Source organism: Macaca thibetana, chromosome 12 (assembly GCF_024542745.1).
Source record: "Macaca thibetana thibetana isolate TM-01 chromosome 12, ASM2454274v1, whole genome shotgun sequence".
Classification (NCBI taxonomy): domain Eukaryota; kingdom Metazoa; phylum Chordata; class Mammalia; order Primates; family Cercopithecidae; genus Macaca; species Macaca thibetana.
The window spans coordinates 119,413,164-119,431,331 of record NC_065589.1 but is presented as its reverse complement, the minus strand read 5'-3'; positions in this window follow the sequence as shown (position 1 = coordinate 119,431,331).

Here is an 18,168-nt window from a genome sequence, read left to right as displayed (position 1 = left end):
CGCTTGGACCGGACACAGTGGCTCACACCTTTAATCCCAGCACTTTGGAAGGCCAAGATGGGTGGATAACCTAAGGTCAAGAGTTCCAGACCAGCCTGACCCATATGGTGAAACCCCATCTCTACTAAAGAAACGAAAATTAGCTGGGCATGAGGGCATGCTCCTGTAGTCCCAGCTACTCGGGAGGCTGAGACAGGAGAATTGCTTGAACCCAGGAGCCGGAGGTTGCAGTGAGCCAAGATCGCACCACTGCACTCCAGCCTGGGTGACAGAGCAAAAGACTCCTTCTAAAAAAAAAAAAAAAAAAAAAAGACTGTGCTTTTTTTTCCCCAAAAGATTCGAATGTATTAGCTAACAATTTTTAATCAAGTCACACTGTTTTAAACGTATAAGTCAGAGAAAAACTAGATTATTGACAACATAAAAAAAACTATACACATCTGGCTAAGGAAATTTGCAATCTGCAACATACAGTAGTTTTTTGTCAATTCAGATTTTCTTCATTAATTTTGAGTCCACATGAACTCAGGCATGGAAAATCAATGCCTCTATCTAGGGACAAAACAACTTACTGGTTCATCTTACAGAGTAAATGAAATTATAGAAAGAATATTTACCTACTTAAGAGAATAAAACTATTAAACATCCTAGAAGCATAATTTGCCTACAAAGAATGTAATTTCAGCTAAAGTAGCAGGATACGATGTTCAGGATGGTGTTTGATATGCTAATTATGTAGTCTTCTAATATGAATTTATTATTAATGTCAGCTAACATTTACTGAGCCTTTAATATGGGCTAGTCAATGTGCTAAGCAGTGACAATAGCTCCAACCCTATGAGGGCTGCTGTTATTATGCCCTTTCATAATGAAAAATCAAGGCTGGAGGAAGTGCCTGTTATATTTATTGAGTCCACTGTACAAAATGTTTATATTCTATGGAGATGCTACTGGCTGGCCAGTCAAGTTCATGTAATAACAAAGGACGTATAATGGAATTCAACTGTACAAGGGTCCTTTATGTGGGGAATAAAATGACCACGGGAACAATTCGCGGATAAATGATCGGGATGAGTTTCAGACCACTTCTCCCATCACTGGAATGTAACTACCTCTGCTATAGAGATAAACGGGCTCTGACCCACCCACAGGAACACTAGTCTGATTTTGCCAAAACCCTATCATCGGCCAGGGTTACAGACAATATTGCTTAGGTTTCTTGACTAGTTTTTAAGCTCAGAATGTAGGAAAAGCTCCTCTTTCAGTAAAAAAATCCATCTTTGTTCATTATGAAGCCTTGGTGGAAACCTTCAAAGGCGCCATAGGGCCCTGCTCCCGCACTGCATCTCTCCCTGCCTTAGAAAGCAATCTGCAGGGCCTGGAGCGGGAGGGAGCTTTCGTCTGGTATCACGCACTCTTGAGAGTGGACAGGAATTGAGTTTTGATCAGACAAACCTGGCTGGAATCCGTGATTTGCCACACACTATTTGTGTGATCTCTGAGCTTGAGCTGCTTCAGCCATTAAAACACAAGTAATAATATCTACCTCATAGGGTTGGCCTGTAATCCCAGCACTTTGCGAGGCCAAGGCGGGCGGATCATGAGGTCAGGAGATCGAGACCATCCTGGCTAACACGATGAAACCCCATCTCTATTAAAAATACAAAAAATTAGCCGGGCGTGGTGGCGGGCGCCTGTAGTCCCAGCTACACGGGAGGCTGAGGCAGGAGAATGGCGTGAACCCGGGAGGCGGAGCTTGCAGTGAGCAAGTGATCAGGCCACTGCACTCCAGCCTGGGCAACAGAGTGAGACTCCTTCTCAAAAAAAAAAAAACTAACTCATAGGGTTGTTGTGCTGATTATATGAACAAAGGTATGTAAAGCCCTTCGCATGGAATCTGGCACCTGGTGAACATTTCAGTGAATAGTCGCTCACCACTATTTTACTGTTAATAAAAAGCACTCCTCAAGTGAAAACACTTGCTGCACCAAAGACTTTCCTAAGTACAAGTCATGTGGAAATAATCCTGATTTAGTCAACTTCTTGACTTTCATTCTAAGAGACTCGAGAGTAAGAGGATCCTTTTAAAAGCCCTTCACCGACGGGTGGTGGATCAATTCGTTCAGGTCTGTTCTAGAGACAGGCCAGTAGGAAACGGATCCTAGTAACTCAAGGAGAAATAAATATTGCATCTCACCTTAGGTAAAGAGACATGACCACACATTTTAAGGAAAATTTGAAAGCATCCCTGAGGAGCCTTCCAACCCAGTTTATTCTCTGTTCAAGAGCTAAGCTAGTTGGAGGGTTTGGCTAACAAGATGTTGTACTAACTCCACTGTTGGCTTTATAACTTTTTGTTTAAATTTTCTTCAAACTCGTTCTTTGAAATATTATAGTAATTTTAAAACATTACAACAAAATACAATAATTTTTTTTCAAAAAATAACATTTATAATGCCAGGGGTCCAACTGCTGACTTTTTGTTTTTTTGTTTTTTGTTTGTTTTTTGGTTTTTGTTTCATTTTGTTTTGTTTGAGATGAAGCCTCTGTTGCCCAGGCTGGAGTGCAGTGGCACGATCTTGGCTCACTGCCACCTCCACCTCCCAGGTTCAAGCGATTCTCCTGCCTCAGCCTCCAAGTAGCTGAGACTACAGGTATGCGCCACCACACCCAGCTGTTTTTGTATGTTTAGTAGAGATGGGGTTTTGCCATATTGACCAGGCTAGTCTTGAACTCCTGACCTCAGGTGATCCGCTAGCCTCAGCCTCCCAAAGTGCTGGGTTTACAGGTGTGAGCCACCGTGCCTGGCCAATTGCTGACGTTTTGGTGCATGACCTAATCCTAATTCTATTTTCACATTCCTCTGCTTCCCTTTATACTCATACTCTTTGGGGGAAAGTGCAGTACTCACTCTCTCAAATTTCTGAGAGGTTGCTCTTCCTCAAGCCACTCCTCCAGTCAAGTTTTTACCACTACCTTCCCCCAAAGGGCTCAAGATCACCCGTGGCTTCCATGTTGCTCAGTCTGAGGGCCGAATCTCAGCCTTCTTCCTAACTACCCTCTTGATGGCATTTGCCTCAGTTTCCCTCTCCTGCCTCCTGGAGGCACTTTCTTCACCCCACTTCCAGGGCATCAGCCTCTCCGGTTTCCTCCTACCTCACTGGTCCTCTCTCCACTTCCTCTGTGGTTTCTGCTCTTCTCCCAGCCTCCCGAAATTGGAGGGGCAAACCCAGGTCTCAGGCCTCGGTCCTCTTTTCTTCTCTCAGGCTCCTCATCCAGACCCATGGCTTGAAATAGGTCTCTATGCTCTCTCCCCAGGTTATGTCTCTAGCCCTGACCTCTCCCCTGAACTCCAGACTTGCCTCTGTAACTCTCTACAAAACACCTCTACTTGGCTCAGTGGTGCACTTCTCACATTTAACGTCCCGGTCTTTCCCAACTCAATCCTTCCAGGTGCTCAGTCCGAAACCTTGGAATGATCCTGGCTTCATCTTTATCTTTCACCCATTCAATATGCCCAGAAAAATAATCATCATCATTTCTCGATTCAGAATATATCCAGATAAATCCTACTCAAATCTCCCCTTAACCACTATTACCCCTGCCCAAGCCACTACCATTCCTCTCTGTACAATTGCAGGTCACCTCCCCAAGTGTCCTCTACAGATTATGGCTGTCCAGTGGAAATAGAATGCTGCCACATATGTAATTTAAAATTTCCTAGCTTCAAGTTGATTCTGGAGAGCTATAAAAAATTAAAACATTAAAGAAAATTCTAGTAGCCACATTAAAAAGGGGGAAAAACCTAAATTAATTAATTAATTTTAGCAGTATTCTTTATTTAATCCAATATACCCAAAATATTACCATTTCAACATGTAATCAGTATAAAAATCAGTAAAACGTTCTACATTTTTTCACACTAAGTGTTTCTAATACAAAGTCAGTGTGTATTTCACACTGATGGCACATCTCAGCTCAGACTTTGCCACAACCCAAGTGCTCAGCAGCCACAAGTGGCAAGTGGCCACTAAAGTAGACAGTGCAATATTCCAAACCACAGCTTTCAGAATGATCATTTTAGAAGATAAGTAACTATGTCTTTCCTCTACTTAAAACCCTGCAGGGGCTCCCCATGTCCCTCAGAGTAAAAGCCGAATCCCCTGCAAAAGCCGATAGGAACCCCTGTGAGTTGTACACCCCTTATCTCTTTGACCTCACTCCTCCCTTCGCCCCACTGCAGCCCTGCCAGGGCTCCTTGCTAGTTCTTGTCTGTGCCAGGGACTCTGCACCCCAGCGGCTCTGCACTGCTGTTCCTTCGGCCTGCAACACTGTTGACAGCCCATAATTCACTCCATCATGCCTTACTCTTGACTCACACACAGCCTTCTCAGTGAGGCCCATCCAGACCTCCCCTTCTAACACTGAAAATCCCCCACCCATCCAAACACACACCCTTAATATGTCCTTTCTTCCTTAGACTTACCTACTTTTTTTAATATATGTTTAACCTTCGAACACACCATAAGTTCAGCTTTCTCCCCGCACTGGAAAGTAAGCTCCATGATGCAGTCAGGTCTTTTGCCTTCTGTGTTCACTGATGTGTTCCCAGGGCCTAGACCAGAACCTGGGCTACACACAATAAATACTCAACAAATATTTGATGAGTTGAGTTATATTTTTATTCACTTAGTACAGCATGAAGGGCCAGGCATGGTGTCTCACACCTGTAATCCTAGCACTTTGGGAGGCCGAGGCGGGCAGATCACCAGATGTCAGGAGTTCGAGACCAGCCCAGCCAACACGGTGAAACCCCGTCTCTACTAAAAATACAAAAATTAGCTGGACGTGGTGGCGTGTGCCTGTAGTCCCAGCTACTCAGGAGGCTGAGGCAGGATAATTGCTTTAACCCGGGAGGTGGAGGTGGCCATGGGCCGAAATCCTGCCACTGCACTCCAGCCTAGTCAACAGAATGAGACTCCGTCTCAAAAAGAAGAAAAAAAAAAATACGGCATGAAGATTGTTCCCTTGCCATTAAATATTCATCTCTGTCATTTAGACAATGGTGTGGTGTATCATTCATGGAGGCAGTGCCTTTCTACTGAACCAACCTAATTGTGAGTGCTAAAGTGTTTCCAGTTATTGTCATCAGGGAGCCGTCATTGGGATAGAGGTACATGTGTGTTGGTTAACCTGATTCTATCTGAATCAAAGGAAATGTAAATGTGTAGGTCTCTGATACATATTAATATATTGCTTTTCAGTCTTAGATTTCCCTTTACAAGCCAAACTTAATGAACCCTCTAGTTGAATAGAATTTCATGTACCTGTGGGATTTTCTCCTTTGAATAAACTCCTAGAAGTGAAATAACTAGATCAACGCGTGTGCATTTACATGCTGGCTCTGGTCCACGCGGACTGTACTTGTCTTTGTTGTTGGTTGCACGTAGGTAGGTCAGTCGGCTGCGCAGCTTCATCACCTACATAGCTTTTTATATATATATATATACACACACACACACACATATATACACACATGCATACACACACACATAATTGTTCTCCATCCCACCCAAGTTCACCAAACTAGAATCTCTGTAGGTCAGGCCCAGTCATCTGTATTTTTGGGGCTGGCTGGTTAATTTTAAGGTTTGTCTGGTATTTCAAACTACTAACTGAGAAACTGAGTGGCTATGTCTTTGAGAGGGAGCACCACCACCAAATAATATTTTCATTTCCATTAAAAATATAATGGGTGGCCAGGCACAGAGGCTCACGCCTGTAATCCCAGCACTTTGAGAGGCCAAGGCAGGCGAATCACCTGAAGTCCGGAGTTCGACACTAGCCTGGCCAACGTGGTGAAACCCCGTCACTACAAAAATACAAAAAATTAACCAGGCATGATGGCAGGTGCCTGTAATCCCAGCTACTTGGGAGATTGAGGCAGGAGAATTGTTTGAACCCGGGAGGCAGAGGTTGCAGTGAGCCGAGATTGTGCCATTGCATTCCAGTCTGGGTGAAAGAGGAGACACCATCTAAAAAAATAAAAATAAAAAATAAACATACACACACACACACACACACACACACACACACACACACACACACATGCTGGGAGTGGTGGCTCATGCCTGTAATCCCAGCACTTTGGGAGGCCACAGACAGTGGATCACTTTACCCCAGGAGCTGGAACCCAACCTGGGCAAGATGGTGAGATATCATCTCTACTAAAACTTTTTAGAAACTAGCCTGGCATGGTGGAACATATCTGTAGTCGCAGCTACTTGGGAGGCTGAGGTGGGAGGATTCCTTGAGCCCGGGAGTTCAAGGCTGCTGTGACCTATGATCGCACCTCTGCACTGCAGCCTAGGAGACCAAGTGAGACCCTGTCTCTAAAAAATAAATAAATATCAATAAATAAATAATTAAAATATAATGAAAAGAAAATAAATCAATCTGAGGAAGACAGCACATACTAAAGGTATGTGAGTGGGTGGCGATTTTTCAGTATTTTTTGTTTTTGTGGGTTTGTTGTTTTGTTTTGCTTTTAGTTTTTGTTTTGTTTTGTTTTGTTTTGAGACAGGGTCTCATTCTTTCACCCAGGTTAGAGTGTGCAGCCGCAACTTCCTGGCCTCAAGCAATCCTCCCACCTCAGCCTCGCAAATAGCTGGGACCACAGGCACATGCCACCATGCCAGGCTAATTTATATATATACATACATATACATATATGTATACATATATGTGTATGTGTATATATACATATACATATATGTGTATATATATACAATCTGAGTCTCACCATATTGTCCAGAATGAACTCTCCCAGGCTCAAGTGATCCTCCCGCCTCAGCCTCCCAAAGTACTGGACTACAGGCGTGAGTGACCATGCCCAGCCTGGATTTTCAGTTTTAAAAAGAGAGGTCTGGGTAGGCCTCCCAGAGAAGGTCACATTTGAGTCAAGAGGAAGGGGTGAAGGAGTGAGTCACGGGCTGTCTGGCAGAGTGTTCCAGGATCAGGTGGGCTCTCATGCTCTGATGGGGATTTCCCCGACCCCTAATTGCATTCCTACACACGTGCAGGTGAAGCTGTTCACACTGCCCAGAGAACAGCCCTTGAGTCAGAGAGGTCAACAGGGGTTCACTAACAGAGTCAGATAGAGCAAGGATGTCAGCTGTCAATCCCCTAACGCCCACCAGGAAAACCCATCAGGCAGAACTACGTGGATCCAACTCAACAAAGCAAGGGTGACACCACCTAGATGGTCTCACTGATGTCTCAAAGGGGAAATCAGGGAAGAGTATTCATAAGGTTTTAAGGCCAAGGCTGGTTGATTTTATGGCAAGAATTACAATATGGAGAACTGATTGGGATGGAGCAGAGTTTTGATACAGCAGCTGGAGATTGATAGGCATGGTGAGGCGAGGGTCTCAAAGCCACGTTGATGAGAAAGCTGTTAATCTTGGTTCACAGTCTTATCTTCCGGGAACAGGTATTTCCTGGAGGAAGCAGCTAAGTTATTTCTGTCTGGTCCCCAGATTGTTTGGTATAAAATCAGGTATATAAACATAAACAGTTCTTCCCAGAATTGTTTAGCACAAGGACAGGAAAGTGTGTTTGTTCCCTGCATTATTTAACACGGAGAGACTGGTTCAGTTCTCACGGAGAATGCACCCACCCAGACTTCGTGATTGGAGTTTATAAAGTACAAATTATTAAGTCTTTGTAAATAAAATAGATTTCCTTATCTTTAAGTAGCATCTACTTTAAAGCCCACAATTGCAAGAGTTAGATGAGCTGGTTAAAACCCCACACAGGCCTTTTCATGTGGCCCACAGGGCCCCTGGGGATGCTGTGCACAGGGCCTAGCACCTGAGAGGAATTCAATATATGGCTTTTAAAATCAAACCTCTTAAACCTTAGCAAGCAGCTCTCCAGTGCCAAGGAAGAGGATACTAGAAGGGGCCCTTCTGGAGGAGCAAGGTTTCAAGCCATCTCAGGGACCATAGTCAAAGTCAGGGAACCCACTTGGAGCTAGGTCCTTCCTTACACCTAGGGAGGTGAAATGTTGCCTCAAGGTAGCTTCAGCTACCAGCCAGACTCTGCAGCTTGTGACAAAACATGTGGCCTAGGAGATTCAATAAGAAGGTACCAAGGGCACCTGGGAGACTCCATGCTACACCTTATAGAGCTCTGTTGGGGTCCATGTGTTTCCTAAACAAAGGAATGAACACACAAGACAACACAGGATGAGACGAACATGGCAGCCACCCCGAACAGCACACTCTGCTTTATTTTATACAGTCAGTCGTGGAATGTTGCCAAGTCACAAGTCACATGTTGTTTTTCTGACCTTTTCCTGACTTTCTGGTTTCTCAAGATGTTTACACATTAACCAGTCCCCAGGGTCTGCTGTTTGCAGCTGGCTCCTTTGTCCTCCCTGTTTGCAGGGAAGGAACGCCCTGCTTTGTTTGCAAGAGCAGGACTTATCGGGAATATCTCATTTGCGAGCACATAGTCCTCTACAAGCTCTTGCTCGTTCTACTTATGGAAGACGACTTTAATCAGACCTCTGCTAGCTCCACTTTTGAGGTGGTTCTTCTAGAATGCGTAACAGAAGAAAATTATTTAGAGGCCGGAATTTAACTCCACTGACTGCACAGAGCCCCCACTCTGTCCTCAGTGCTAGGGTAGAGGAGCAGCTGCCGCCCTCCATGGCACACACAAGACACTGGTTCCCAACACATGGACTCAGTGTGGTCCTCCCTGGGGAGGCAGGGAGGTGGACTCTGAAGAATCTGCTTCTCTGAAAGTTAAAGAAAACAGACATGCATTGGCCTGAAGTGCTGGGACGAGGTCACCAAACACGGGAGGGTTAACCAAAGTCCTGGACTTCTATGATTAAAACACCAACTGCAGGCGCCTCCGTGGACAAGTTACTTAACTCCTCCTTGTGCCAGTTTTCCATCTGCTAAGTAGCTGACAAGCAGGGCTGCTGTGAGGATACGTTAATCCTTGTAAAATACTGCGAAGGGCACCCAGCACAGAGGGAGCGCTACGTAGGGAGAGCCGTTATTATTATTTTTTCACTCTCTGTGAATCTTTACCATTTTCCCATCTACACGTCTGTCTCTTTATCCAGACCATTCATGCCTTTCAACAGAGATGATTGGAAGAGGGGGGTAAAAAATGTATTCATTTTATGTATAAAATATATAGAGAGATAGATGGATATATAAATAGATAAATAAATGGGCCAGGCGTGGTGGCTCACGCCTGTAATCCCAGCATTTTGGGAGGCTGAGGCAGGTGGATCATGAGGTCAGGAGTTCAAGACCAACCTGGCCAATATGATGAAACCCCGTCTCTACTAAAAATACAAAAATTAGCCAGGAAAGGAGGCACATGCCCATAATCCCAGCTACTCGGGAGGCTGAGGCAGGAGAATCACTTGAACCCGGGAGGCGGAGGTTGCAGTGAGCCAAGATCATGCCACTGCACTCCAGCCTGGGCGACAGAGTGACACTCCATCTCAAAAATGAATAAATAAATGGGTGGAAAATAGATAGATCGATACTAACTACACAGTACAAAAACAGATATCTAGTAAATCTGTGGTATTAAAATTTCATGATGGAGTGAGGGGATTAGGAAAGGAAGTCTAAGTCTCTGCAGGGAGCAATGATGCAAAAAAGTCTGGCCAGCACTGTTCTGGGCTGTGAGACCTGAGAGCCAACCTGCTTAGTCTTGGAATGCCCAGCCCCTAACGCAGTGCCTGCAGAAAGTACAGAGCCTATAAATAAACTCATATCCATCTCAGGTAATTCCTTACAAATCCCCATTGTCCCATCAGCTTGCATTGAGATATATCTGTCTCTGTATTGTAATATTAGGAAAGAAGAAATGCAGAGTGACTCCTTAAGAAGTAATTTATCAGCAACCGGTCTCTGGGAGCTGCAGGGAATGGAAGCCCATATCACCTGCCTGGCCTCCACCCATCTCATCCACAGCAGGGGGAGGCCCATTTGTGCTAGTTCTTAGGAAAACACCTGCCTGGTAAAGGTGGTCTGCAGGGCCAGCACCTCCCTTTCAGCCCTCAGCAGCTCCCCAGGAATTTAGGCCCAGTCCCACTTCAGCAATCCCCAAGTCAAACTACTTAGGGTCCACCACTCTAAGAGTTACTATGCAGATTCTTTTTAAAAAAAAATTGAAACGCACATGCAGAAGACTGATGCTGGTTTAATAATTCTGCATCTCAATTTAGATAGACAACAATACCTGCATCCTCAAGTAGAATGCAAAAATGGTGGGATTTCAAGCGTCTACTATCCCACTTAATGGGGATTTGTTGGGGCTTTTGGCTGTCAATTCTATATTGTTTTCTTTTTAGGGGGCTTTTTAAATATGAGAAAGATATGTTTCTTAGTGCCTCAAATCACACGTGCTGTGAAGTAACTTGAGTTGCCTATGTATAGCGCTGGCCTTGGTAATACTGCTTGGTTAGAAAACTGCTAAAATCAAAGAATGCCCCAAAATAGAGCCTGACATGGAGTTTGTCGATCATGCATTAAGCACATAATTTAAATGGAATTTTGGCTATCTGATACACTTACTTTTAATTTTGCAACAGGGGGAAAAACCTGCAAGAACTCCACGTCACGGAACCTAAGTCACTCAGTGGGCACACTCAGGTTCCCACTGTGCTTCCAAAAGGCATCAGGAACAAGGGTTCATTGCCACGCCCCTCCCTAGTCTGTGCTAAATGCCGAGGAGGAGTCCTGCCTGACGGCCATGGCCATGGAGGCAGTGTTGTCCACCCCAGACTGTCTGTAAGCCACATCCCCAACCCAGCTGCAGCTTAATGGAGACAAGACACTCTGAGACCTACAAAAACGAGGCTGCAGAGAGCAGGCAGGCCAGCAGACCGTGAGCACAGGGAGATTTCTTCCACTGAACCCTGAGACAGGGAGTTAGACGTCCAGGTGTGATTACAGAAAGCAGGATTCTTTATTTACATTTTCTCTTCGTTCATGTCTTTAACGAGCTCCTACTAATGGCACACATGAACTGAAAAGGTTTTAACTATGGCTGTCTACATCTTATCAGTCTTATGAGCCAATTACAAGGAACTGCTCATTTGCCAATTGCAGTGAACTCCAGCTTAATTACACTGAACAGGTGTCTCACCAATAATAACGATTGTTGTAATCTCAGACAGACAAACAAGAAGGAAGACATTTGAAGATGATGGAAGGACAACTCTGTGCCCTACTAGTGACAGCTGGTGGCCGTGTGGTTCCCGTCATCTGAAATGCTCCACCGTTTCCCCTGAAAATGTCTTTCCTCACTCAACCTTCCACCTGCTATCCTCCAGACATGGTGCTGGCTAAAAAAGATGGTACTTCATATTCTCATGGTAGGAAGGGAACAGCCACTGTCTGTCCTTCCTCCTGTGAGCCAGGCACCAAGCTAGATGTTCCCCCGACATTGTCTCACATAATCCTTACCACAGCACTGTGAGGGGGGATTACTGTCACCAGTTATAGATAAGAAATGGAGGCTGATGGTCTGGTGCAGTGATTCTAAAACTTTAGGGCACATCAGAATCGCCTGGAGGGCTTACTGAAACGTGGATTGTTAGCCCACCCCCAGAGTTTCTAAGTCAACAGGCCTGGGGTCTGAATTGGGACCGGGAATTTGCATTTCCAATTAGTTCCTGGATGAGGCTGATGTTACTGGTCCTGGTTCACATTTTGAGAACCACTGGAATCATGGAATAGGTATGAGCTGAGGTTTGACATAGACTCAGGTTCAAGTATAAACCCTGCTGATTACTTCCCATATGATAATTGGCAGGTCAGTAAATCTGGCTGAGCCTCGACTATAAAACAGAGATAATGGCATCTACTTTGCAGTGTGGCTCAGAGGACTTGCAATAAAAGGTGCGTGGAGGGCCTAACTGGAACCCAAGTAGCAAGCACTCAGTAGGGCATCACTGTTGTTAGGGAGGCCAAGCATCTGGCCCCTGTTGCACTGTGAGTCCAGCATCACAGCCAAATTGGGACTCAAGACTTTCTCCACAACTTGGCTCTTTTCCTCCCAAGGCCTTCATTAACTTTCCTATTCCCACATCCCCAGCTCCCAAAGTCCTGGTGCACTTACAGGATGTACCACACAGTGACGCCCATCATCCTCAACAGTCTGAATCAGCCAGTATTGCTTTCTGCATGCATCTTACTCCCCTGCCAAGTGTAAGTTCCTTGAGAAGGGAACCGTGTTTTATGCTGCTTCGACATGTCCCCCGCATGAAGACTAATGTACAAACCGCTGAATCATCCTGGGGCAGTGAGGGCTGCCCTCCCCATCCCCACCAGTCCCCAGGGAGCTGACTCGCCTTTGTCTCCTGTTACCTCTGAATTTGTGAAAGCAGTTCCATAAACTTTTTGGAAACTTTGCTCATAAAGCCACCATAGTATTAAAACTACAGAGAGCCTAAGTTCCCATCCATTTTAGTCCTTTGTTTCACAATTGAGAACAGCTGGGTTTGTGGCAGATCCAAAGGCTTTAAATACATCAGGCTTGAGGTCACATAGTGACGTGACATTGGGTAAGTTACTTAACCTCTTTAATACTCAGTTTTCTTATCTGTAAAATGAGAACAGAGACCTTACAAGTTTACTGAGCTACCGCTAATATATGCAAAGTGATCAGCACATAATCATCACAAAACAATTGATAGTTATAGTTAGTGCTGTTGTTGCTGTTAATAACCATCACTAGAAATCATAGGAGACATAATCCTGTTTTGTTCATGTTATGTTGTCTGTAATATGCATTAAAATATCTCAGTATGAACAGCACGGTGTACACATATATACAAATTACCTTTATACCCAGGAGTTATTGGATAACATTTGAATCATCGAATCATAAATCCACACTCCAGAGGAAAGTAAGGCCTTGCTTCAGGTGTTTTCATCTGTATTTATACCAGGAGTACATTAGTTAGCATAAGGGATAAGAGATGGACAAAGTATTACACTGCCAAATAAGACTCACAAGGATCAGAGGTCTTATCCAGTACCCAGATTTACTAGTAAGTTCAAGGATGCAAGTAATTGTGAGGCACAGGTAAAGCAAAGAGAAGTCTGAGACACCTGGCATTGCTCCCCAGGCCCGTTCTTGCCACATTAGCATGCACTTTGAGGTCTCTAAGAATTGCATGCAGCTGCATCGCTCACACATAAGGGATCTGCTCTGGTCATAAAACATCTCCATTTTTATACTTAAATATTTACATAGCCTACATGACACTCTCCAGGTAGTCCTGTGACATAAATCCATAGATCTAAAGTTTTTTTTTTTTTTACTGTTATGGACCAAATGTTTGTGTCCCCCACCAAATTCATATGTTGAAATCCTAACCCTAAATGTTATGGTACTAGGAGATAGGGCTTTGGGGAGGTAATTAGGTCATGAGGGTGGGGCCTTCATGAATGTAATTAGTGCCGTTATAAAAAGAGACATGAAAGCTTGCCTCTTCTCTCTGCTCTACCCAGGTAAGGATACAAGAAGACAACCTTCTGCAAACCAGAAGGCAGACCCTCACCAGACACAGGACCTGCTGGTACCTTGATCTTGAACTTCCCAGCCTTCAGAACTGCGAGGAAAAGTGTTTGTTACTTAATCCACCCAGTCTATGGAAATTTGTTGTAGCAGCCTGAAAGAACTAAGACACTTACCATAAGCAATCCTATAAAGACCAAATACATTCTGCTAAAAATCCTACCATAGGTAAGGACTCTCCTGTTAGCTACTGTTGGTTAGCATTAGAGTTACCGTCAGTGGTTTTCCAGGAGGCCTGTTATTAACATGTTTACAAGAGACTTAATCAGATTGCCTTCCTTCTTCCTTTCCCAGAGGCATCCCAGCACCCTTGTCCAAAGGAAAGGAATAAATTATAGGACTCTTTTCACAATATTAGAAACCCTCTTCATTGGTTAAATGAGTGGAACTCAAAAAATATGATTCACTAAAAAGATTTACAGGATTTACTGCCTTTGCAAAAATAAAATATAAGAAATAACCAGCCGGGTGTGGTAGCTCACACCTGAAATCCCAGCACTTTGGGAGGCCAAGGCGGGTGGATTGCTTGAGGCTGGGAGTTCAAGGCCAGCCTGGCCAACATGGTGAAACCTGTCTCTACTAAAAATACAAAAATTAGTCGGGCATGGTTGCACACATCTGTAATCCCAGTGACTCAGGAGGCTGAAGCAGGAGAATCACTTGAAACTGGGAGGCGGAGGTCACAGTGACCCGAGATCATGCCACTGCACTCCAGCCTGGGTGACAGAGCAAGACTCCATCTCCAAACAAACAAACAAACAAAAAAAAAGGCATCTGTCAAACCCAACAGGTTTCACTGATAGAAGAGTGTTCCAGGTCTACAGTGTATTCTCCCACCATCTTCAACTTAACATAAGGTTTTGTCAGCTGACTTGACTAGACAGCTGTCTGATTCTACCACTAGAATAGCAATTCCTCTACCATGGCACCAGGGGGCCTTTCATACAAGGTGCTTGTCAAAGCACATAATAATTGGTTGTGGACTTGTTTGTGGACTAAGTTTGGAGAAAGAGATTGTAGAACTCTTCTTTGTCTGCTTCCAATAAATATGGCTTGGTAATAAATGTAGTGTGTGTGGCAGAACTGGATCTGAGACTTGTTTTCATTATAATTGAGCACCTGATGGCAAAGTGATGGGAAGGGAGCTAGTGTCCTACCTTCCTCAAAACATCAAACTCGTCCAAAGTCCTGGCACTTATGAAAAGGACTAATTAACGAAGGTCAATTAGCAGAGAATTTACGGACCCTGCTCCTTGTCCTGCTCTGCCACTAACCAGCTGTGTTGCCATGGCCCCAGTGTCCCTTCTGGCTTCAGTCTTCTCATCTGGATTGAATCCTATTCATCTGGACTGAACTATTATTGTTACCTGCTCTGACAGCTTCATGTCCTACTGAAGGGCACTGTAGTAAAAATGGGGGTTGCAGAGGAAGACACACAGTAGTAACTTGCTTAAAATACAAAATGAGCAAGAAAAGGGGAAAGATAAATGTGGCCACGGGATTGTGGGAAGGGAGGAGGTCCAGATGGGTTGGGAAAAAGAAGGTGGCCCTTTGACATCCCTCTCTTATCTTTGAGGCAGTTGAAATAAGGGACATGAGGAAACTTGAATAAGTAGAAGGAAAACAGAAATGTTAATATCTAGGGTGATCATATAATTTATTGTCCAAACCACCAGGACTCTTTTGAGAGCACTAGGGAACTTTTTTTTTTTTTTTTCTGAGGCAGTCACACTCTGTTGCCCGGGCTGGAGTGCAGTGGCGCGATCTTGACTCACTGCAACTTCCACCTTCTGGGTTCAAGCAATTCTCCTTCCTCAGCCTCCCGAGGAGCTGGGATTACAGGCACACACCACCATACCTGGCTAATTTTTTGTATTTTTAGTAGAGATAGGGTTTCACCATGTTGGCCAGGCTGGTCTTGAACCCCTGACCTTAAATGATCCACCCGCCTCAGCCTGCCAACGTGCTAGGATTACAGGCATGAGTCACCATGCCCGGCCAGGAAGATTATTAATAATAGTTTCAGAACAGATATAAACAGGCACTGTCACAGGCATATCAGGATGAATGTCACTTGACTCATTGCTGGCACTAGTCTGTGCATCAATACACAAAATTTAGTCATGCATCTGATGGTACCTGCCATTAGGGCGAATTAATAAAGGCAAATATGATTTCTTTCAAAGCTGGAAACTTATTTTTATGGAAACATTCAGTCAAATATGGAAAGAGCAAAAGGTACTTTACTACTATCATTTTTATACTTTTAATTACTATCTTAGCTGAATTGGTAGTCTTATCTTTTGTCCTTCATAAAGAACTTCTTCAACCCTTGAGGGAAAAAAGAGGAATATTTTCCCTCACTAATGGTATGAATATTTTAAATAGGTAGAGTAGAAAATATCTTTCAAGCTTCAATAAAAAAGGCTACTCAACTAATCAGACTCCCTTTCATATCATGATCATCATTAAAAATTAATCTACTAATTTTATCTTTTCAAATAATATTAGAGAAAGTACTACCTTACTTCAGGAAAAAAATACATATATTTATAAAAGCGAGACTGAACTGGAGTAGAAATGCTAACTCTAAAGAGACAGAACATAAATGTCCAACAATAATAAATGGTTAAGTAAATTCTAATACATTCGTGTAAGGGAAAATTGTGCACCCATTATAACTGATCATTTAGAATTGTGTTGGCAAATAAAAATACCTATGATATATTTAAGGAACAGGTATGTGAAATCATATCAAATATCTTTAAATCTACAAGTTCGTAATAATACTAAAAACAAAAGAGAGAAAACATTTCATTGTTCACTGGGGTGATGATGAGAAACCTACCCATTATTTCGAAAACTGGTACAGAAAGGAAAAGAATCAAGCATTTATCCTGCCCTTATTCTGTCAGTTATGCCTCTGGGTAACCAAATAGTTGTGGAGGGGAAATTTATGTTTACAGAAGTATTCCAACTGATAAACAAAAATGATATGATGGGATTACAGTATCACCCTTTTACACCTTGTAACGAATTAGTAGATCCAGGTAACAGATCTAAGTAACATAAAAGAGACCAGACATGATGCCTCCTGGAGCATGTACGTGACACCATTTATAAAGTATTAATAGATGTGACTAGCCAAAGAGGAGCCTGAATTTCATCAAGCTTTCAGGTCTAACTAGCAACGCACCGGAACTACACAGGACAGAGGGATGGCATAGAGACACCACGGGGAAGCAATCAGCAAGATCCAGACAGAAACCTGATAGAATAGATGACTGCATTGCTTCAACAAATAATCTATAAGGGGAAAAGACAGAAGAGGAGCCTATGGATTTAAAAGATTGCTAAAGAAGACATGCATGCAAACAAAAGCATATGAAAAAAAAGCTCAGTATCACTGGTCATTAGAGAAATGCAAATCAAAATCGCAATGAGATAACATCTTACACAGGTCAGAATGGCTACTATTAAAAAGTCAAAAAATAATAGATGCTGCCTAGGATGTGGAGAAAAGGGAACACTTACACACTTAGTGGGAGTGTAAATTAGTTCAACCATTGTGGAAGACAGTGTGACGATTCCTCAAAGACCTAGAGACAGAAATACCATTTGACCTAGCAGTCCCATGACTTTGATTTATATACCCAAAGGAATATAAATCATTCTGTTATAAAGATACATGTGTGCATATGTTCATCCCAGCACTATTCACAATAGCAAAGACAAGGAATCAACCTAAATGCCCATCAACAATAGACTGGATAAAGAAAATGTGGTATATATGCACCATGGAATACTATATAGCCATTAAAAGGATCGAGACCATGTTCTTTGCAGGGATGTGGATGGAGCTGGAGGTCATTATCGTTAGCAAACTAACACAGGAACAGAAAACCAAATACCACATATTCTTACTTATAAGTGGAAGCTAAATGATGAGAACACTTGGACACATCGAGGGGAACAACATACACTGGGACCTACCAGAGAGCAGAGGGAGAGGATCAGGAAAAATAAGTAATGGATACTAGGCTTAATACCTGGATGATGAAATAACCTGTACAACAAACCCCCATGACACATGTTTACCTGTGTAACAAACCTGCATCTCCTGCACATCTACCCCCGAAATTAAAATACAAGTTAAAAAAATAAAAATAAAAATGTCCATGTTAACTTCTAAAAAAAAAAATGTGGTCCATATACATCATGGAATAGTATGCAGTCTTTATAAAAAAGAATGAGATCATGTCTTTTGCAGGAACACGGATGGAACTAGAAGCTATTATCCTTAGCAAACTAACGCAGGAACAGAAAACCAAATACCACATGTTCTCACTTATACACAGGAGCTAAATGAAGAGAAGTCATCCACACAAAGAAGAGAACAAGAGACACTACTTGGGGGCCTACTTGAGGGTGGAGGTTTAGAGGAGGGAGAAGAGCAGAAAAAAATAACTATTAAGTACTTGGCTTACTACCTGGGTAATGAAATAACTTTTACAACGAACACCCATGATACAAGTTTACCTA